Raw genomic sequence first — 25,674 nt, 5'->3', positions numbered from 1 at the left:
TATACTGAGTTTATAATAACTACATACAGTTATTAGATTGTTGGCACAAGTTTTTGTCCTCCAAAAATTAATTGTTTTATTGTTGCGTTTGATAAAACTAGTAGTTTTGAGTTAGACAAGTATGTTTAGTAAAGTTTTGAATTAGATAAGTTTTATGCTATGCATTAATTATTTATGCCATTAATTTATTCTTGTATCGAAATACACAGAAAATGTCGAGGATGACGATGGCGACGATTTGTGGCATTGACGTCGACGAGCGTGTCCGCGTTTTTAGCGCAGCTGTTGGAATTGTCGAGCTCCTATTAACGCGGCGCGTTAATTACGCAAACAAGACTGGCGCGTGTTATAGCAAGAAGTTTTTTTTTTTGTTTAATTCACGCTATTTAGTCCCGACTCGTGTTGCTGATTCCATTTAGATTCTTGTCCTCCTTTCTAAAATATTGCCCTAGAAAACGTAACGCCGCTAAAGCACGATTTATCAATAGCATCCAATTCTATCGGAAACTAATAGTTACCGATATATACCATTTTATTTTTCTATTTTGTGTAAAGCGTAATTCGTTGGCTTTAGAAATAAGAAGCACATTGTGGGGAAGAAGAATGAGGGTGGATAGACGAACTTTCTTCGCCGCAAACACGGTTGCGGATATTCTTATAAATCGCGCGAAAGCGCGGCTTCCTTTCACGCGGATAAAAAAGAAAACCGCAGAAGAGTCTCGCCTCCTTTTTCTCGCAGATTCGCACCGCGGGGAAGAGGGGAGGGAGGAGATTCGCGGTTCGATGGGCTGAATCATCCACTTTGCCAACTGGCGAACTCCTGCAGAACGCCGGCAATGTTTGAACAGGATCCGCGAGGGCTGACGAACGGAAGTTCGATGCGCCTCCGTCGCATCTGCCTTTGCTAAAATAAAAACGCTGCCTCTCTCTTCACTCCTCCCTGCCCACATCCTTTATTGCTGGTAAACTTAAACGAATTATTCTTCCTCCCTCCCCCTCGCCTCCCGCCCCCTTCCCCCGCCTCTTGCCGTGCGCCCGCGACGGAAGGAATTTCCGAACGGGATGAGAATCGCGAACGATATCATCGTTCGATTCCGCAAATGTAATTGTTCAATGGATTCTTCTGCGGAAGTTCGAAAGAAAGTTGAAGCTAATCAGGTATGTCGCCTATGGTGAAATGACGATGGGTCGCATCAACTTTCTCAAATCCTTTGAGTGACGGAACATTAAGAACTTTGAATGAGATGATATATACTTAACAACTGGAATCAAAATCGAGAATGAAATTGTTGAAATGTAAAATGAAGCTGTTATGAATAAAACTATTATGAAAGGGTACAATATTTATATTTAATATTTAAAAAATTGATATGAAAAAATGATTGATTATTTTAAATATTAATATTAATATTAAAATTAATATTAAAATTAATATTAATATTAATATTAATATTAATATTAATATTAATATTAATATTTAAAAATCAATCTTTTTTTAAATATTAATATTTAAAAAAAGATTGATTTTTTTTCAGAAATATATGTCTATTCCAAATAAGATATTCACATTAGATATTGAAATAAAATTTAAGTTTTTTTTTTTCTATTTTCATTAAAGTCAAACAATAATTTCGAAGATATGAATATTTCTGTGATTATATGAATATCTTTAAAAATATTTAGGACATCTTACAAGTTTTTATCATTGCTTTGCGGTATATATTTAAGTATCTAAATTTACGTATATGTGTGTGTACATTGTACATGTATTTTTGTTTCATATATCTCTAGATGCGTGAATCAACGTTAGAAATCAGTTTATTATCGCCATGTGTTTTTCTGTTTGTAAAAGTAGCTCGACTCTCTTAGATCTACTTTGTAGAAACGGTTCCGCTCACTCAATTCTTTCGATGATATTCTGATGCCTTTGATCAACGCGTCGGATCTTCATCTTTGTTTTTTTCTTTACTTTTCTGCTATCTTCGCTTTCGGGGTTTCAAGATGCAAGCACTTGAAATGTCAGGAAGCTTCTTCAATCCGAAATTCACTTTTTTTCCTATCTTTAGTGCACTTTATTTAAAGCGAAGCATTTTTTTAAGACTTCTTTTTTTTTTAATGTAAAACAATTTGAAAAAATGCATTATGATTTAAAAATATTATAAGGGAAAGAAATTTATAATTAGAACTATATAATTTAAAATATAATTTAGAATATAATTTAGAATATAATTTAGATTATTTGAAATAAACAGCATTGAATGTTGACTAGATTTTGTATAAAAAAAGACAGAATCTGATAGAAATGGAGATAGAGAGAGAGAAAGAGTATAATAAAATCGTAGAGTTGTATTTATAAATCGGCGAAATATACTTTTTCCTTCTCTTTCTCATTCATCTGATATTCAATTGTTTGATTATGAAGGATGTGCGGAATATCTTGCGCCCGCACAAATTATAGCCGATCTGTACCTAAAAAACTCGATGTAATTTCCCGAAGGTGACGATTAAGCAGTGCGAAATACAGAACGCGAATTTTTCTGGAAGGGTGATGACACGGAATATTTGGCAGCAAATACATGACGTTGAGAAAAAAAAAAAAGAAAATGAAACACGCGACTACGCCCTCTCGAAAAATCGGAATATGTAATGCATAACGCATATTTTTCCTTGTTGTTCAAATATATAGTTATTTATTTAATAAATAATATATTCGTAATACATACGCGCACGCAAAAGTGCGCGGCAGTAAAATTGAAAATCTCAGAAAATAAATGTTTATCCGCGCCGCCGCAATTAATCATTGCCCATGTGCCGTTTAACTTACCTCCCTTACTTAACTTACCGGTAGATTAATGGCCGAATTAATTGCCGAACAGAATTACAGAGGACAGAGCGCGGTTTTTTTTACCTTTGTTCTTTGTTTCCGTATAGATTGGATGCAGTTAACTGATCGGAACGGCGAGGAGAACGAAATTTCCGAGATATTGGACTGCGCGCAGAAAAGTAAAGCTTAACGGTGAGTACAGAAACGTTTGTCTCGAAGCAAGAGTCGAATGAAAGGAAAGATACTAAGTACGTAGAGTGGGTTAAATATTATTTTATTATGCACGACAGAGAAGAACTTTAATATTGTTTAAATAATTTGCTTTTACGATTAAATATTTCTTTATAATTTTAAAAATTTGTTAAAAAATTACTTTTACTTCGTTGCGAAAATTACTAGAGTCGTGCGGAATATAGTTGCAAAATGTTAAAATAAATCACTAAGCAAGCATTTTGCGATGAATTTTATCTTTGTGAATTTTGGCTTTTTAAATATTTGTAAAACATGAACGGATAATTGATACTGTAGATAGGTAATAAACTTTTAGAGTTGAATTAAATTGAATTAAATAAGTTAGTATCCTATCGCGTAATTTGGTTGCTGCGCTAAAGCTTTCACACCAAATTTTTTTCTACTTTAATTGAATTTTGACATAAAAACTTATGATTAAAGTCAATAGATTTTAGTCTATTTTAAACTATAATTATGATATAATAAATACTAATTTATACTAATAAGTAATTTTTAAAATAAAATAATTAATCAACAATTTTAATCTTAAAATGGAACATTGACAGTATTATCGGATCTACTGTGATTTTATTCACTCATATTGTTAACTCGCGATATATATTTTACGGCACTTAACGAGGTGTCGGTATGCGGATGTTGTACGTTAGATGTTTACACGCGACGACTTAAGGTGATAGACTGAGAGGAGTTGTTTGTTCAACTTACACCACCCCGTATGATATCTCGGCAACATATAAATCCTTCTCTTGCCAAGTAAAATAATTCGGGGAAGTCCCGTTTGTCTACATTCCCAATTGCCAGCTTCGTTTCCCTACAACGTTTTGCCGACAGCTTCAATTACCAACATTCCCGATTGCCTACAGAGCGATTGCCTACAAGCATTATTGTACACACATAAAAATTAAAAATACAAACGTTTATACGCATTATTGTGTCATTATTGTGCACATACACATTGTACACATGACATTATTGTGCACATACACGTTGTACACATGACATTATTGTGCACATACACATTGTACACATGACATTATTGTGCGCATACACATTGTATAAGAAATTCATTTCATATTGTGCACATACACATTGTATACATGACATTATTGTGCATATACACATTATACACATGACATTATTGTGCACATACACATTGTACACATGACATTATTGTGCACATACACATTGTACACATGACATTATTGTGCACATACACATTGTACACATGACATTATTGTGCACATACACATTGTACACATGACATTATTGTGCACATACACGTTGTACACATGACATTATTGTGCACATACACATTGTACACATGACATTATTGTGCACATACACATTGTACACATGACATGTTTGTGCACATACACATTGTACACATGACATTATTGTGCACATACACATTGTACACATGACATTATTGTGCACATACACATTATACACATGACATTATTGTGCACATACACATTGTATAAGAAATTCATTTAATATTGTGCACATACACATTGTATAAGAAATTCATATTAACGTTTTGTACACATGACGCACATACACATTGTACACATTTGTATGATGTTAGCCGACGATTAACACTTTTTTTAAATAATTATGTGTGAAATCAATTGTATTTCGTTTGTAGATGATTGTAGTGCATTTATTTTTGTTTGTTAGTTCATAATTAATTTTTAATTAATTATTTAATTGTAGACCATGAAACTAGCCGACATGTACTATAAAATTACAAAAATAGATGTGAAATTGATTGTATTTCGTTTGTAGATGATTGTAGTGCATTTATTTTTGTTTAATAGTTTATAACTAATTTTTAATTAATTATTTAAAATTTGAAATATACCAAAGTACATGCATGGACAGAAAGTACGCGCGCGCGCGCGCATGCACACACACACACACACATCACACACATGGGGGAGGGGAGTAAGGGGGGCCTTCGGCCCCCCTCCCGCCGATTGGCTGGGTGGACCTTGCTTTACATTGCAACACGATTGATTTCACACGTAATTATTTTAAAAAAGTGTTAGTCATTAGCTATCATCATACGAATGTGTATGTGCATAATCATGTGTACAAAATGTTAATATAAATTTCTTATATTATGTGCACAATAATGTCATGTGTACAATGTGTATGTGCACAATAATGTCATGTATCCAATGTGTATGTGCACAATAATGTCATGTGTCCAATGTGTATGTGCACAATAATGTCATGTGTCTAATGTGTATGTGCACAATAATGACATGTGTACAAACGTACGTTTGCATTTTTAATTTTTATATGTGTACAATAATGCTTGTAGACAATCGCTCTGTAGACAATCGGGAATGTCGGCAATTGAAGCTGTCGGTAAAATGTTGTAGGGAAACGAAGCTGTAAGCAATCGGGAAATGTAGGCAAACGAAGCCTCCACAAATAATTCCAGTGGCATCCATTATATAAGGGCAATGTCATAATTTTTTTTGAAAGAGTGAATCCTACATCATACTCTGTATATATTACTTCATTATGCTTTGATAAAAGATATACATTAAAAAATATTACATATTGTACGTATAAAGGGTATATGACTTATAGAGTAGTATATATAGTGTTCCATTTTATTTTAATTTACGGTACTTAGGAGGTTGCGTGACTAATATCTTATTCCCTTTTTTTTTCTCTCATTATATGCGTTATTATTTGTTATCAGTTTAAGCACGATACGCATTAATTAAAAAATGTGAGTATAATATACTCTTATTACTGTCGCTACCTATATTGGAGTCTAAAATCTGATCATTTGTGGACCAAGATAATAACACACAAATTATAAAAATATTATACATAAATAATAATAAAAACAAAAATTATTTTTTTAGACTTACATAAACTTTTTATTATTCTGATATTCTCGTCGAAATCTCGTTATTTAAAATCTAACACTATGGTCCATTATTCTTGAAACGAAATATATAGTTGACATTTGCAATTGGGTACGTGTGCGTGTGTATGTGCATATATTTGTGCATCTCTGCGTACTTACGGGTATGCACATAGGACTGCACTGCGTTCCTGTTTAATTTAACCGTCCATCAGGAACCATCTAGAGCATCCTCCGATATTCTTTGATGTTACATTACTGCATCGGATTTAATCAACTGCAAGTAATTTAGCAGAAGTACCGTGGAAAAGGTGTCACCGCGTGCAGCGGTTTCGGCGAAAATGAAAGATCCCGTACGCTCTGAGTGCACATTGCAATCACTATGCTTTATTGTCGCGGATAAAGGAATGAAGTGAGCGTGTGGTCGATTTAAGAGTCGTCCCAACGGCTAAAGTGAATGTCGTTGATATAATAATCTGTTATTGTTTATGACTTCTTGGAAATACTTATGAGAAGTATATAATTATTAAATGTTAAAATATTTATAATATCTGCTACAAAGAAGAAAAAAAGAGAAGAAGTTATATAATCGAGAATAATATAAAAAGCTGATAAATAATCATTTAAATATAGTTTAATGAATATGAAAAAAAAAAAAAAATACACCGCAGCCCATTTCTAAAGTTATTCAATAATAGCTTTGCGATGCAAAAACATTGCTCACTTACCCTCAGTGTGATATAATATGATATAAATAACATGCTTAATTATTTTATTAATGATATAGATACTATTCCTTATGCAAATATATAATATGTATAATATATATTTATATAAATTCTATAAGTACGTATATATGTTTAAAACTACACTGAATGCTTTTTCTATTTACATTTCCATTTCCATTTCCATTGAATTTTTTTCATTTACATTTTTTAATTACTTTTAAATGAAATTTATACAATTTAAAGCGCCATTCTTATAATTAAGGATTTTTTTAAATATTTGCACGCACAAAATAGAATGTAATCTGGAAACATTTTATTTATATTTCTCATTGTTCACTTATTTTTCATTTTTACCATTAAATGTCGTTTATATTCATTAATTATAAAGAAATGGATGAGATACAATTTAGGAGACCAATATGATATAAACAAGAGTCCTCTATGTGTATTTGAGGATTGAATAATTATTTCAATTTGCCATACAGCACGAAGCTGTCCCACATATTTAAATCTCTACGCACAATAGAGAAAATATTAGAAATAGAAATAAATATTGAATATTAGGAAGAGTAATTTGGAATTATTTTACTTCAAACAGGAGAGCGGAATGAATTATTTTTAATTTTTAATTCATTATACGTTAATCTATTCCGTTTCCTTATTCGAAATAAAATAACTCCAAATTGCTCTTTTTAATATTTAATGTTTATTCTTAATTCTAATATTTTCTCCATTGTGTGTAGGATCTTATGTTCTCGTTATTAAAGTATTTGACTAGAATATTAAGAGTTCGCCGGTATATAATAGCGGAAAAATGATAGTCGGTCATTAGCTTTTAGTACGGTCGCCTTTAGGCGCTAACGATCATAATAGTAGTTATAATAGAGACGAAGAGAGAGAATAAAGATCGACTTTGGCGATCATTCAATGTCACTAAAACGTACTATATGCGCTTTGCAAATAATCGTCCACCATTTAATTCACGGCTCATTCATATAGAATTGTGCTGATGACAGCTTTTTCTAACATATTGACTTATTGTATGAAATGTATTTCTCCAAACAATATTTAGGCAATTTTGTAAAAAAAAAAAAATCAATAATACTTAATATGTTTAGAAAAAAATGTATTTTTGTAATTTTACATAAATATGACACTCTGATTTCGTGATACTAATCCTTATAAAGTCAGACAACGCACAATAAGCTCTTTACTGAAATTTAAAACTTACGAGTATATAAGTAAGATAAGATTTATTAGGCGATGAAAATCGATTTCTTGGGGATGAAGAACCGAGTGGGCAAATAATCGGGTGCGTTCGAGGTGTTGTAATAAGAGACCAGCCACAGATGTTATCGCTTGCCGGTTTGGGATACTAAAGACAATAGATATCCAGTCTGGTCGAGATCCAGCCGTTTGGACACACTCCAGAGATTGTAAGCTGGAACAACAAGCAAAATCTTGTCTGCATTGTTGATTTGCAAAAACGAACCGTCTTGTAGCCAGACTTGTTATCAACATTGGCAAAATATAATCGTGGATAATGCAAATAAAATAATTTGGAATATGTACATTTGTGAATTTATTTATAAATATTGCATTCTTGTTTATAAAAAGTGCTCTAAAAGTATTACATCTTTCTTGAATTCAAGTTTTTGTTACGAGCAAATATATATATATTTGCTCGTAACAAATATATATATTTTTAATATCATTTAAAATATCTTATTTAAATTATTTAAAATTTTATTTTAATTTTAATTTTATTTTTTAATTTAATTTTAAATTATTTAAATTATTTAAAGATTTTTGAATGATATTTTTAATAGTCAAGATGAACAAATTTCTTATTATATGATATAAGCTCATTAGAAATTATTCAAATTGCAAAATTTATATATATATATATATATATATATATATATATATATATATATATATATATATATATATATATGTATATATTAGAATAATTATATAATTAAAATTATTTTTCGCAAAAACAAAACTATACCAAATTTTTAATTTAGAAACTTCAGCTTTTTTAAAAAAGATAAAGAATATGCGTTAAGCATAAAAATATTCATATCAGAATATGCAATAAATAAAAATTAAAAGAGTAACAAATTATTAAATACTGTTAAAAGGTTAACTAATTAAAAATAGATATGACATTAAGCAACTAGTCAAATAGTTAATTATGTGCTATTAATTTATAATCAATTCTAAATGAGTTAAAATTTCCTTAATTCCTAAAATACGTTTTATACAATATATTGTTTAAAAGAAAGTTTTACGTAAATTCTAAGTTTTCATAAAATGGCTTTTAGAAATAAAACATAAAAACTTGATGTATTGAAGTTAGGTTGCATTCTTTTTTTTTTGAATCGTAGTTTCATGACTTTTTTATTTTTTATACTTCTATTCGATGCATACGCACGAGTTCGAATACATTTTCACTTGACGTAAATTTTTTTATCTCTTTCAGCGAAATTTTCTGAGAGATTTTATTATTTTTTATTAATTATCTGAAATTTTAATATATAACGAGATTCTACATTATTTAGTTTTTATAGTACAATTTGCGAGTAAAACGGTGAAAGCATAGAAGAAAATTTACAAATTGGATGAAGCTTAAATTTCTTATGAGAATTTATAAACACCCATTTGAATATTTGACTAGACGTTAACTTCAATAAAGCTAACTTTATATTTTTAAACTAGTTATTGTAATAAACACATTTTAATTATATTTTCATAAACTATTCTTATTTTTAAGTTGCCATTTTCAAATATATTTTTTCGAAAACTCTTTTCGGAGGGTATTTAGTGATACATATTTAACTGATCTATTGTGTGCAATCCTTATTGTAATATTTAAAAATTATTAATGTTGTTAATTTTATTGATTGTTAATATTTATCGCAGCTATTTAAGATAAATAATTTATTTATTTTTAATTTAATTAATCCAATTTTTAGGAAGACATGTAAAATCAATTATTTAAAAGTCGATGGTTGCTGTCACTTTCACGCATATATGTGGTGATATATTATATTGTATTTTTATAAGTCGGCAAAGATATTTTTTTTTCATAAATTTTGAAGTTTGTTAAATAATATGTGGCATAAGAAAGTAAATCGTGCATATTGCAATATTCTAATTAGTTACTAGTTAATTATAACGCGTGTACTATAATATTCTCATTATTTAATTAGTTAATTATATTTTAGTGTGTGCTTACTTATATGTTTGTCTATGTTATTATTAAAATAATAAAAGATCTCTTTAATTCGTTCATTCGTTTCTTTAATATATATATTTTAAGTAAATAATTAATCAATTAAATAACAGAAATTTAGAGAAATACTTGTTACGTTACACTTATTTTCATCTTAAAAATAAAAATTGCTTAAATTAAAAACATCTTTTTTTTTACAAGTGTTTAGTTTTAGTTTTCATATTTGTGTAATCATTTAATTGCATATTTAATTAACAATAGACTAAAGTAAATTCAAAAGAAGATTAAAATAATTAACTTAATTATTAAATAAAAAATTAATAATTATTTAAAAATAAATTAAATAAAAATTAATTAAAAATCATTAAAAATTATTACAATAATACATATTAATAATAATAATAGTTAATAATTTTAAATAATATCTTGATGTTAATATTTATTAATATTTATGTTATATAATATTTATTTTTTTATCTTAATTATATTATTAAAATAGTTAGTAATATAATAATATATTTCTTACAGCTAATATTTGTCACAGTTTCTTTATGCAGTTGAAAATGTAAGAAACATACACATGTGTATTATACATTACACATACATATGCATTTGTGTGTGTACGCACATATGCTGTATATGTATAAAATATTTGGACGTTAACTAAACATTCTTGATATAAAATTGTTATTTTTTATTCAATAATAATCTCCATAATTTTTAAAACTATTTTTTGAGACGTCACAAGAGTTGTTCGCACACTTTAAGAAACTATCCTCGTTATTTCACTGGGATTCATTATCGGTATCGCATAAATATTCGAATGGGACCGATCGATGCATTTGCGAGAAGCCATTGTCCTATCCCTCGCTCTATCCCTGCTCGGTGAAATATTTGCCGATGCATACCGAGCATGATTTAAAACGGCAATTTCGCGATAGTAACCGCAATTAATAACGGTCGTTATATGCGCTTCTTCCGGACCACGCCGATCGATCGACAATGTATTATTATAGATCGATATCTTTGGCCCATTGTTATAGCCACCGGTTGATTCGTCAAGAAACTCCTCCCGATTGATAGGTAGAATCGGATTGGATACATGATCCAATGATTGCGCCAGAGATGCAAATTGCTGCATCTCTGGCGCAACCATTGTGCCGTCAACTCGAAGTCGATTATAAAAACAAATGCGCAACATTCTAGGAATATTGTATGTTCTACTGACTTTGCAAGTCATTGGCGTATTCTGTAAATGCACATGAGGAAATGATAAATCTTGAAATGATGATCTTTTGACAGATATTGCTGATAGTGCATTTCTAAATAATGCACACTTTGAATATGACGCTCTCTTTTGGCTCCTAAGATATTTTCAAAAGAGAAGGGTTCTGAGAAGTGTAGATCAATGTCAAGATTTATTGAAAAAATTTATATATTTTTTAAAAAATTGTTAAAAAAGTTATCGGTATAAAAAAAAAAAAAAAATTAAATTGCAATCTTAAAATTTTTATAAATAAAGTTCCACAATTGCAAATTTGAAACAAATCATTTAATAAGGACAATACAAAAAATGATTATATAGAAATTTAAAAAATATTGTATATTTTAGCATTCTCTCTACAAAATTTATGAATGAAATTGTATCGTTACGCGCGTATTATTGAGTAATGACAATAAAAAGGCAAATTTTATTCTATCTTAAAACTAGAGTCTTGAAATGTTTGAAAAATAAAATGAATATTTTCTAGAATAATTTCCGAGATTTCTGTGGAATGACAAAACTAAAACGATACACATAACAAATTGAAAAAAAAAGAAACTTCCAAGCTACTCTAACAACGCTTGTGAACTCTTTCTTTTTTCTCTTCTTTCTTAACCCTCGGCCGAAACGGTAATTTTGTATGGAAGAACGTCAAGAATTTTAGCTTGGTTAGTTGGCAACTGAATCTCCTCCAACTTTATGTCCAGTCTGGCAAGGAAAAGCTCAGCTTCTCGCTAACAAAGCAAACTTTTCTCTAGAGCGGAGAAGAAAATGCCGCACATTTCGTATGCGGATTCTGCCGGCTGTTTTCGAGATGTGCCGTGCATTTTCTGGGTTCTTGTTATTTTTTGGTCTTTCTCATATGCGAGTGACAAGTTAGTTACGAAACATTCATCGAGTAGATGAACTTGTGGATGACCAAACGTTGACGTACGTATGGCATTTATAAAAAGACACGACGTGATTGGTCGCAAAATAGCGGATAATAAATAAATAATATGTATTTATCGCAACATTATGTGAAATTAAAATTAAATAATATTTAAAAATATATAAAAATTTTATATAAGTTTCAAAAATTCTTTTTTAATTATAATTTTGTCTTAAGTATATTCTAAAACAGAATTCTAAAAATTGTAAGATTTTTATGATTCATGCACTAAAATAATATTTAAAAATATATAAAAATTTTACATAAGTTTCAAAAATTCTTTTTTAATTATAATTTTGTCTTACTTATATTCTAAAACAGAATTCTAAAAATTGTAAGATTTTTATGATTCATGCACTTTGAATATCTACCATCATACTCATCAACACCTCGCATCGTCTATTCAAGTGCACAAATCACACGTACATATCTTTTTAATCGAGGATGTGTGAAAGAAAAAGAGAAAGAAAAAGAGAAAGAAAGAGAGAGAGAGAGAGGGGGATGGTTTTAAATGGAGCCGCCAAGTACAGTGACACCCACCTGTTTCGCTGGTCAAATTCCGCAAAAACTCCACTCGTGCAATTCATATCCACGCTTACATTAAACATGATGATAAATAAGCATCGTGTTTCGATATAAATGATCCGGCTGTGTGTTGCTTATTTTCTGCGACATAAAAAGCATATGTAGGATGGACTAAAAATAATTAAACAGATATTTATTTTTTATATTTTTTTATGATTTTTTTTGATTCTTTTTATTTCTTTACTTTTCAGAGCAAGATTAAAGAAATCTATTGTAAAATATATATACATATATGTATATAATATTTATTGTATTTCCAAAATTTCTTTGATAATATACAATTATTCGTAACGTCAAATTTATATTACTTTAAAATGAACGTTTAAACTGCATTCTCTGTTTTTGGCAACGCAAAATTTTGCTCGAACTCTTACAAGTTTGGCTTTTATACAATTAAAATGTATCTTTGAAATTTAATATAGAAGAAAACAATTATAATTATTTGATTTGTCTTTATATATCTGTTCTGTGTTATTACTAAAAAGGTTATATATATATTCCTATTTAAAATAATAAAAGTGAAGATTTTATTTTAAAAAATCGGTCTTTAAATTTTTCTTATTAAGATTTATTATCCATTAAAAAGTATTATAATTTTTATAACTTTTTTTCTTATCAAGATAATAAAGAAATGCCTCAAATATAATATGCAGAATTGTCTGCAATTTTGAAAATTATTATACACAGCTTTTGATGAAATAAAATCTCAAAAGAATGAAAATTGCGGGAATGGAATACTCGCAAAACGCTCTATTGAATAATGTTACTCTCATATTCAAGTGATCTTATGCTGCTATGTGATTTTCATGTTACAATTGTTGAAATGTTAATTGCATTTCTATCATTAATTGTTCTCTTGTATGATCGGCGTTTACTATTATTCATATTTCTAATGAAACATTTTAATTAAATTTGAAAAGATAGATTACGAAGATCTAGCATGCGCGGATTGTAAAATAAATTTAAATTTAAATTAAAAAATCTTTTTACCCACACTTATTCCCTTATATTTTTGTAAACATTAATATGCTTTAAACATATCAACTTTTTAACGTCAGAAGTTGATATCAGTCTTTTTAGACAATATAATTAAAAAATTTTAAATTTTTCGAAAACGAAAAATTAAAAAATTTAAACATAAATAAATTTCAAATTTTTCTTAAACGTATTTTCGATATCTTTCGGATTTGTATATAATTTTATTATATTTAACTTCTGTAATATATATATATGTTTCTATATACTTTGCTGAAGAATCAAATATTTAACTTTCGATGTACTCTACGAGTTTATATGCCGTGTATAAATTCGTCCAGCAAGGCGTAAAACTCGCGTCCGATTTCAGAATTATACTACCAGCCGCGCACCCCACGCATAATCTAATATTTATACAATTAAGCCGATGGCAGTGGGCGAATGGCAGGACGAAAAGGGACGTCTAACAAAACCTCGTTAGGCCGATCGGAGCGTGAAACCGTCGGCGGTGGTTTCAACCCTCCAAAATGGCCCCTTTCGTCAAAGATGGCGAGCTGGTTGGCGTCTGGCTAATTTTTGCGAAAATTACATGAGAGATAGTCTGACGACCTGCCATATCATAGGCGTGCTGGGCCAAGTCATTTTAGGTTAGGACCGCCTAGGCAATGTGCTTTTCTATGTTGACTTTGATCTTCGCATTTTAATGACATGTGCAAAGATTGAGAAGAATCCATTATGTATGTATAATAATTTATAATTAATTTATAATAAATATATTGAATTAATTAATAAATAAATATACATAAGAATCTAGTTTTTTTCTTTCTCGTGAAAAAAATTTAATGAATTTTGCAGATACGAAAAAGATTCAGGTTAGAAGTAGCGTAATTTATATATGAAACCGCTATGTGATTCTCAGGAATTTAATTTATTTTAACGTAAAGGTATTTCTTCTAAATTATACCTCAATCATTTTCCAAACTTTATGCTTCACCTTAATGCTTATAGTTTCGACCGCTTATAGTCGACTTAATAATTTCCCGAGGCATCTCGCAAGAAAGGGCATGAGAGTTAGCTACCGGTTCGGAGTTACGTATCACGTATCAAGGATCTCGTTCTCTCGAGGGTGTGCGGGCCACTTTGTTTCGCCGACGAAAACATCAAAGGATCCGCCATTGCTTCCTCTCTTTCTCTCTCTTTTAGTCTCCACGGAGAGTTCATATAATTTGCCTTTCGCTTCGACGGATTTCAATACTATCGGAAATCTAGGAATCCCACCCATCCCTTCTCTCTTACCCTGCTTTTCACTTCCTCTCGTTCGTCGGTAATGGTGCGCGTCTTTTCTACAAAGAGTCACGAAATTACTTTTGGACAAGATTCGATTTTCCAACGAGCGGCATATGGGATCGAAAAAGAAGTCCGTTTACGCGATGTGACATTTGTGAAAAGTGAAGATGAAATGATGTACCGTTAAAATGATCAGAATTGATATTAAGGAGAGGAGAAACGACGTCGATTTTTATTCAGCAAAGAATTGCCTTATGTCGGCACAAGTTTACAGAGAGTACATGCAATTCACGTCAACGTCATCGGATATCACGCCGACGATATACTGGATGAGACATCTCACGGAGTAGATACATCTAAATAAATCTGTTACTTGTAAAAATATGGAAATATTATAACACGATATAAAAATAAAACTAGATGATCGTACAATTTTTTTGTCTTTTCAATGCAATTCTCACAGATATTTATACTCTTTTTAGACTTTATTATATTTATATATTTACTGTATATAGTTAATTCCCAGAAAAAGATCAGATATTTTTTATTTCATTGATAACAAAAATTAATGTTGAATAAATTTCTCTTGTTGTAGAAATTATAATTTTACAATAAATAAAAATTAATTCGGAATTCTTTAATATCAAACGTGCTTCAAAATATTTCAATATTAATCAAATATTTCAATCAAATATCAATCAAATATTTCTAAAATTGAAATTTCCGAAAAGGAACCGTAATTAAAAATTTAATAACACTTTTCTTATACAATGTCAATATAAACTTCCGATTAGGACTAGTCCGAATAAGATTGTTGCAATAAACCTGAAATTTTAATTAGAGCTCAATAATTTGGAGATTGTCTAATTTAAAAAAAAGAAAAACAAAAGTTCACAAAATTAGCATGTGTATGTGTATTAGGTGGAAAAAGAACAGGTAGTGTACGTGAGAAGAGATTTAAGTTATTGCTTTTGAAACATAGTATAAATTAGTGACTAAGTTATTTGTGTATATTACAGTTTTAGTATTTGTTTTTATTTATATAAATTGTAACCCTGAGGAGAGACACGATAAAAGTTTTATTTATTCACCCATTTGTACACAGAAAAAGTTCAAAATCCAGGTACGGCGATTACTCGCCATGAATTTATTTATTTTAAAAGACAATTAAAGAAAGAAATTTAATCCTTCTATGGCAATCATTTGTTACAAATCTTCCTAATCTTTTTGGGTATATACATTAAGTAAGTAAGATAGACAAATAAAAGAAAATAATAATGGGATAAAAATAAAAATGTGAAAGTTGTTGAGTAATACAAGCTGCAAGCAAATAACAAATGTTTGACTTATTTGTAATCAGCAAAGTGAGGATTTAATGTGATGGAATAACTCTGACAGCTGTGTTGACAGATGATGGCTGATCTCATTGAAGAAGTTTATATCCGCCACAAATTTTGAATAATTGTTTACTCACAACGCACAATTAAATTTTTTAATTGTTCCTATTGAAAAACAAAATATAAAGACTTAATAGTTTCTGATCTTTAACGAAAAAAAAACTTCCGCTTATTACACGTTTGGATATTTTTCTATGTACTTGCCGTGTTTTTTTTATCTTTTTTAAAAAAGATTTTTCAGAAAAGATAATATCTATTAAATATATTCAGAGTTGATCACAAAGTTTTATATAAAATATCGGAGTAATATTTTCCAGGAAAAACCTATTCACCACAATTTTTTTATAAAGAGAAGAATTCTCGATAAATTGCGTTATATTGTATCACCTTTGCCTGGAACATCGCGCGCGACTCTAATAACTGATGACATTGCATGTAGTCCGCGAAGTTCTCCGCTTCCTTAAAGGAATAAAGATCGACGTTGCTTCGGTTTAATGTCAATTCGCATAGTACACTCCTGTATTGTATCTCCCGACGTTGATGTTCATCGTCTTCGCTTTTCGTAAATGTCACATTGCGCGCGCATATCCGATTAAGCAGACTAATAAGATGTACTATAAACAATATAAAGTACGTTCAAAAATTTCTCTTACATTTTATATGCAAGTGTATTATTAAAAAATATAATCAATCATGTTTTCGACAAAATAAGAATAATTGCCTTTATTATAAAAGGTTTTTACCACATATGTCAAACACTCATGAATGAATTTAAATTAAAACCAGTAGTTTATAAAATATATTTTATAGTAGTTTATTTTATTATATTAATATATGAAAAATATTTTGTAAAATACTCGCTAAGCCTTATTTAATCATTTTTCATTAATCATCGCAAAAAAATAATTCGGGACATTTTAATTTATTTTTCATTTAAAATAACATACTACATGTGAATTATGATACACTTTGTATATAAAAGAGAATATCGATTACTTTTATTTTGAGATACATTTCCCGAGGTAGAATTCTGTGTGATATGCACTTTTAATCAAATCCTGGATGTTTTATTCTGTCATTGAAAAATATACTATTTGACTTTTTTACTTATCAATTCGCTTTGAAGAATTTATCTTCAATAACTTTGATATTGATGTACGTTGTCAAGACATAACCATCAACAATTTTTAACAGATTGTAAATCCGTCGCTCATTTATTTAAAAATTATGAATTATATTAAAATAAAACAAAGAAAATACTTTACAAAAATAGAAACTTTGAGAAAACATGTATCATCAAATATTTATTGAAGATAAAAAATGAATGAGTAAGCAGATATATCCCCAACATATATCCCCCATTTCAAAATTTTTAATCTACTTTGTTCCAACTTTAGATTGGATTAAACGTAATATAAAATTTAGTTGGGTTGACTTAGAAAATTCGAAGGCTGAAAGTGCAGTAAAAAGGGCAGAGCGTTTTATCAACGCATTTGCTTTATTGAATGTATAAAAGCGTTCTTTTCATATCATGGCAAAACATTATTTTAATCTTTATTTTAGTAAAATAATAAATAAAATGTGTATTTAAATATAATCCTGTTTATTATTTTTTCATTTAATCGCTTCAAATTAAGTGCGAAAAGTAGAAAAGTGTTTAAAACTGATATATCTCAGTAATCTAAATCTTATGCAGTTTAAAGTTATTGCAGTGCAAATTATTCAGGATTCCAGTTCGCAAAATATATTTCAAAATTAAAGATTGATCAAATATTTCTTTCTACAAATATTTATTGATAAATGATTTATTTGCATACAAATGTAATTGCACTTGCAACATGCAATTGCATTTTTTTAGATGCAATTATGTGATTTTATGATAACTAATTTTATTATTCAATTTATAAAAATGTAATAAATAATGTAATAAATAAAATTATGATAAAGTTAAAATTTTACAACATTATGTTACATATTTTGTATCATAAAATGTCAAAATAAATTATAAAATATTTTTTAAAATATTAATTTAGAGAAGAATTAATAGAGTTTAATTTTTTTAATTATTTTGCTTTTTACAATATTTTTATATATAGAATAAAACTATAAAATTGATTTATGTAAAAAAAAACATTTTATTTAATAAAGAAAATATAAATAATCTTAAAATCTAAGAGAAAGACTATCTAAACAAATTTTAAATAGTAAAAATAGAGCGCGTAATTATAAATATACCAACATGTTTTCTCAACATCTTAGTTTTGTTAAAAAATATTAATTTGTAACATAAAAGTGTTTCAGCATTTATATATAGACGTAGATTAATGTTCACGTATTCTTTATCGAAAAATAAATATCTTTTCTTTTGAAAGATTCTCGAAAATGCTTCAAATATTGTGATTTTTACAAACAATGAAATCGAGTTAGTATTAAGAAAAGGAGATTTTTTGTTTTTAGCAATTTTAATGATTCTGAAAAGAGCCAATTTTTATAAGTTTGTATGCGATTTAACTCAAATTCAAAATTGAAGCTGCTAACATCAATGTAGATTCTGTTTTTCCTCGCAGTAAATTCTTCTGTCGAACAAAATAAATTGGTAGGATTATTGCTATTTAATCCAATGTTACGTTAATCTTACAATTACGTCCTTTCTATTTGATATATGCTGGTCTTTGTAAAGGATAATTTGATAGACTTTACAAATAAAAATCTTTATTATATTAATCGATTTCCTTTAATAAAATTTAGTCGATTATTTTTGGAAATTTTTTTATAACGTAAAAATATTGCTTATTTTTCGATGAAAAATAGATATAGCATTTTTACTCGTTTATTTGAGAAATCTTGTAATATTCTAATTAAAGAATTAAAATAAATGTACAGCAAAACCATTTAAAAAGTCTTTTTTCCGTAAATATATAGAATATCTCAATCTTGCAAGAAAATTAAGAACTTAATTTCCCGAAAGAGATTCCAATTTCTTCTTTAAGAAAACAAGTCTTGCAGTCTTATTCGCCATTTTCCGCTGCGCTTATTTCCCCAATGCTTCAGTCAAGAAGGCGAGAGAAAAGCCGATCTTTCGATATCACAGTTGCTCTGCTGTCGCGGAAGAATCATGGACGCGCGAGTTTACGAGATCGGCATGCAAACTCGTCCTAGTCGTGAGAAAGAGAAACGAATCGCCTTTTTATTCCTTCGACAAAATCGATACTACTCGGAAGGGAGGAAAAGAGTCAGGGGGTCCGCGCCCGTATCAACGTGAAAAAGGGCGCCTCACCCCTCTTCCTCCCTTCCCCCCGCCACCCCCCGCCTCTCCCCCCCTCTCCCCCCGTCACTCGCCCCTCTCCGTGGATGGACGGATGGATGGACGGGCAGAGTAAACACTGCACGGCGGAATTTCCAAAGGGTTCTTTCCATCTCTCCTCTTACATGCGATCGACAGCAGATGCCGAACTTAATAACGATTCCTGTTACACGGCTGCGATTGAACAGTCTTACATGTTCGTTCTTGGCTCTTCTCCGAACGGAATAGACGTAACGACCATCCATTATTTTAAAATTTTTCTCTTTTAGTTCTGTTATTTTATTTTTTTTTTTTTTTAATTTAAAAAACTCAAAAATTAGGATCATTAGATTTCGTATAGAAGATGTGTCAAAATCACCGAGTGACTTTTTAATAATAAATTTTCTGGCTAATTTGAAAACAATTTTTAATGAAAACGTCGAGGCATCAATGATTTCCAAGTTATAAACAAGAAAAAAAAGCTTTTTACAACTTAAATTTTATAGAATTAAAAGATTGAGAAAATTAATTTGGACACATTCTTTAATTAATTTTAGACGGAGTTTATTTTAATATAATTTTAAGTTAAACTTAAATTACAAAGATATGTGATGACAAAAACTAGAAATTTGCACGAATGTTCCTCTCGACATATTTGTTGAAGAAAAATTGTCTGCCAAAGAATCTGTTATTAAAAGAACAGTTCGGTAGTTTTGGAAAACTCTGTATATGTTATATAATATCAAAAGGTTTTTGATATCGCATAATAAAAAATTTTTAATACCACAAAATTTTGATATTACTAGATTACAAACTAGATTACTCTAACATATTTTAATACTAAAACCAACTCAAGAAACATTGCTCTCTTATTTGACTTGAAATCAAATATCAGTACAAAGTTGAAAGCTAGTATTTAATAAATTCTATTCGCTAAATAATTTTTGCTATTATCTATTATTATTTGCTATATAATGATAAAAAAGTATCTATATTTAAGTCTATACAAAAATGAAAATTAAAAATTAATAAAATTATAAAATAAAATAAAAATTATAAAATAAAAAATAATAAAATAAAATAATAAAATAAATAAAAATTAATTATTTATTAATTACTTCATTTGACAAATAAAAAAAGTAAAAGCTACTATTATATCAGATTTACAGTTGTACGTTTATATATACGTTTTTAAAAACGTTTTCAACTATTCACGTAAAGCGAAATCTATTTGACATTTCTCAGTACTTTCTATGCAAAATGACAAAAAGAAAGATTTACATATAATTATATTATTCCATATGGATTTCCTACTTTCCACACTTTGCGCGAAAAGTTCGACACTCGTGTTGAATCGTATATGTGCAAATCTCGTTCAAATTGAAAGTACCGAGTGATATGAGATATATCTTGCTTCAGGCGAAAAGTTGTAAACTTATTGGAGCTGGTTTCGATGATCGGATACTTATAAATATTTCTTATCAAAAATAAAAAGTTATATATTTATGTTTACATTCAAATAAAACTTTAATAAATAATTACAAACTATACAATAATATAATTATACAATAATAACATGTTTTACGCACTGATCTAGATTACCCTATACTAATCTTGTATATTAATTAATTAATTAATTTATTTATTTATTAATTTATTAATGTGTATTTATTAATTTATTTATTAATTTTAATATATTATGGAAATTCACTGTTTTATAATAGTGAAATAAAATTTCTATATTATTTAAATATATGATATTTGTTGAATATATAATTTTGCAATTCTTGTAAACATTTGAAAATTTGTTGGAATTGTATGCTTGATAGCATTCTCTCTTTGACAGGATTAATATATCTATATCAATGTGAAATAAAAATCTCATTTCTGAATGAAGATTTAAAATGGCGAGATAATTTTGTAAAGATATAAGATGGAAGTTGTCTCAAGCCTTGACTAGTTTTCCTGCTTAGCTTTTCTATTAGCTACAAGATGATTAACATTGCGTGTTTCAGTACGAAATTTTCTTGATAATCTAGATGACTAGATTGACTTTGATAATTTGTGCTGCGAATCGCTATTCTCGGCTTTGCAAATATCCTTGGCAAGGATATTTGCCTTGGAAGGCTATAACTTTTGCTCTAGTTTTTTTGCGAGCCCTTCAACTTGCAACGTGAGAGCGTTTTTACAGTACTTGTCATATGTGAAAGTTTATCTTTTATGTTGTTTTTCACGGCTTGTGTATCTCGCGTGTGTGCAGGGCGAGAACTCATGGTTTAACAACTTTTAAAATTCACGTCCAAAATTTCACGTTTCTGATTGTTCGAGTTGTTTCAAAAAGCGGTCGTACAATTGGATCGTTACTCTGTTCCGTTGCTAAAAAATCTTTAAATGATGAAGGTAGGTAGGTTGTATGTATATTGTAGGTTGTATGTATATTGTAGGTTTATCATCTTTTATTTTATTACAGCATCTCTGTATAATTCTCAGTTTTATATTTACCATTTTGAAAAAGTGCAAAAATAATGTTAGTATTTTTCCAAAGTGTTGAGCAGTCAGTTGTAAAATTCACTTGCGTCTGAAGTAACATTACTATTTAGAAATCAGCTCAATATACTGCGCAAACTTGCGTAAGCGTAAGTTTTGTTCATAGAATAGCGGTAGTGTAATCTTACTGAATTTATTAATTAGATTAACAAGCACTAGCTGATTTTTTCCTTGATCTAAAAAAGATGGGCTGATGCTTGTTTGCTACTTCTGGTCATACTCATGCTGACCTGGCACGACCCTGCTGCAGAACCCTCCCGGGATATCGGACGCTGAGACGAACGATTCGTTGGCATGATTGCGACCACTTGTTGCACACGCAGGACAATTGAGAACAATTGAGATGTTTGCAATTTACGAAGAAACTATTTGCAATTGCGTTAGGATTATCCACGATCAGGATTACCAATGTAATGCAATTACTTGATCTAGTAATAACTAACTTGTCTATATTTCAAAAAAGTTTTTATTTTGAGTTAGTTAGTTTTTATTTTGAGATAGTTAGTTTTTAAAATTGATTAAATTTTTAAAATTAAAAAATAAAAAATAAAAATTAATGTAAAAAATATATGTATATATATATATATATATATATATATATATATATAAATTTATTATGGTATGTATATATATATATATATATATATATATATATATATATATACACATATATATATATACATATCATAATAATATTTTTAATATCTTATCTCTTATAAATTTATATATGTATATATATATATATATATATATATACATATATAAATTTATAAGAGATAGTATATATATATATATATATATATATATATATATACACATATTTTTTTACATTAATTTTTATTTTTTCATTTTATTTTTATTTTTTTATTTTTTATTTTACAAAATAAAAACTTTTTGAAATATAGGCAAATTAATTATTAGGTAGTTATATATATATATATATATATATATATATATATATATATATAAACTTAAAAGAGATAAGGATATTATGGTATTAATAATTTCTAATTATAAATAAATGCAATAGATAATATAAAATCTATATAAGATTTTTCTGTAAAAAGGATTGAAAAGTTATATAATATATAATGCTAACAATAAGACAAGTAAAAAATGCTTAATGAGTAAAAATCAATCTTCTGTTAGAGTTATAAGGAATTTTTTAGTAATCTGCTCTACATGTATTTATCCTTTGCGATGTAAAAACAAGAGATGATCTTCTACATATTCTCTTTCTCTCTTTCTTTCTCTCTCATATTTATAGAAAGTGTCATATTTATGTGTCTTTCTTTATATTTGCACACATACTTTACATCTTGCTCTATCAGAAAATTATAAACTCTCTCAAAAATTATTGGACTTTTTCGAATCATTTGATAGGCATCTTGAATATATATTTATTGTTGTAAATCTTATATATTACATAATTTATCGGTAAAGAATCTATTAAACTCTTTTAAGATATCCTCATAAGAGAATATTTGAACGATATTTAATCACTAAGATACATGATAATTAATTGCCAAGACAAATGACTTTTGTATCGGGCAAAATGATAAGGCAATTTTTTGTTATAAAGTACTTGTGAAAATATAAAAAAGAAGACGTAAAACATCTTTTATAAACATCAAAGTAAAAATTCTTTATTTTTATACTGCACGTGTGCATGTATTTCTAATTTTGACAAAATTGATATTTGTTATTTGATTTAACATGCAATAAACTGTTATATATAACAAGTTTATTTTTTGAATATTTTGTGTATATAGAAATTAACTTTTTTTCATTTGCTGAAAATATTTTTAATTGTTAGCTATTGACTAATATTCATTATCAGCGGCTTACAGCTGAATGCTCTTAAATAAAATTAATGCAGCAACCTTCCCGTGACTCTCTTATTTCTGTTTGAATTTTATCAATTATTTCTAGCATTTTCAAGCATCAATTTTATCAAGTATTTCACGAGAAAAATATTTACGGATAAAGATATTTATAATGATTGTTTATAATAACATGTTTAATATATATTTTTAATATAATTTTAATAAATTTTTAATTAATTATACATAGAAATATATAAATCTGTATGTATTATATCGTGTGTCGTTTGTGTGTGCGTATGTATATGTCTGTGTGTAGTTTCTTATAATTATTTGAATTATTAATTATTTCTTAATTAAACATTTTAAGATAAAAAGAATTTTCACTAAATTCGCGATGAATATTGTTTAATTTTTATTCCAATTCTTGGGGAATCACAATTAATTATAGTATATATACATACATATATATATATATATATATATATATATATATATATATATATTTCTAGATTAACATATTATAAACTTGCTATATTTCAAATCTCAAATAAAGTTCAAGGTAAATTTCGAGATTTTCTCACGGAAATACCATGCAAATTTCGTATATGAATTCACGAATTGGAAATAGATTTTGAAACTCGTAGTTCTCTTTCTCTATCTCACTTTCGGGATTATACAGTGATCAATAAGTCTGTTTGCCAGCGCATTAATATTCGACACGTTCGATGTCTGATGGTTTCTCGTCAGATTTTATCGTCAGATCTGCAAGAAGAAGATGGACAAAATTTCTCATTGCTTAATTGAAAATCTGCCTTTGCGACTAAAATGATCAAATATATTGTTTATGCAAATATTTGCAAAAAAAAACATATTTGTAATCAACAGATATGCCTCCAAAAAGAAGATAATTTTTAGATGCAGAAAATATATTAATATTTTTTGCAGATATATAAATGCGTCTTACAAGTTTTTTTGTAATTTTTATTATTGAGAAATTAAGCAAAATATTAAAAAAGAATTAATTTGATAAATCAGTGTTTCACTATAGACAAATTTTATTATAAATTAATTTTATTGATGAAGGAAAGAGAGTGGAATTTTTCAGTTTTAAAATTGACACAAAAATTATAGTATATTTAAATTATGAAGATTGAAAAATATTTTTAATTAGATATACTATATTTAAAAAGTATAAATATGAAAAATATTTTTAATAAAATATATTTAAATTATAAATATTTAAAAATATTTTAAGGAATAAAATTTTAAGATATTTTAATTAAAAATAGAAACAATTACTAGATACACAAATAATAAATATTTAATAGTTTTTAAAAAGTTTTTGAATTTTCTGTTTTTATAATTTACTTATGAGTGAAACTTTTGCTATTAAAAAATAAACTATTAAAAACTATTCAAAAATAAAATGTAGATAATGGATGTCTATATATAAAGTTTTATATAATATATATATATATATATATATATATATATATATATATATAATTAACTACACTGAGATAATAACAGAACGTATTATATAAAACTTTATATATAGACATCCATTCTCTAAATTTTATTTTTTTAAGAGATCATTTAATTCACTCATAAGTAAATTATAAAAACAGAAAATTCAAAAACTTTTTA

General features: G+C 28.0%; 1 protein-coding gene across 4 annotated transcripts in view; it reads left to right on the top strand.

The window, feature by feature from the left end:
• Positions 1 to 25,674, top strand: part of LOC126850439 (connectin) — a 136,934-nt gene that overhangs the window by 62,313 nt on the left and 48,947 nt on the right. For 2 of the 4 annotated variants that reach the window (XM_050593446.1, XM_050593455.1), the window contains one exon: positions 2,932 to 3,016. The exons of the other annotated variants lie outside the window; for them this stretch is intronic. The gene's annotated coding sequence lies outside the window, so the exon portion shown is untranslated. The remainder of the gene's footprint in view (positions 1 to 2,931; positions 3,017 to 25,674) is intronic. 4 annotated transcript variants of the gene reach the window in all.

The sequence above is a fragment of the Cataglyphis hispanica genome, chromosome 1 (genome assembly GCF_021464435.1).
Source record: "Cataglyphis hispanica isolate Lineage 1 chromosome 1, ULB_Chis1_1.0, whole genome shotgun sequence".
NCBI lineage: Eukaryota > Metazoa > Arthropoda > Insecta > Hymenoptera > Formicidae > Cataglyphis > Cataglyphis hispanica.
The sequence above is the reverse complement of the archived record's forward strand: the minus strand, read 5'-3'. Positions and strand labels throughout refer to the sequence as shown.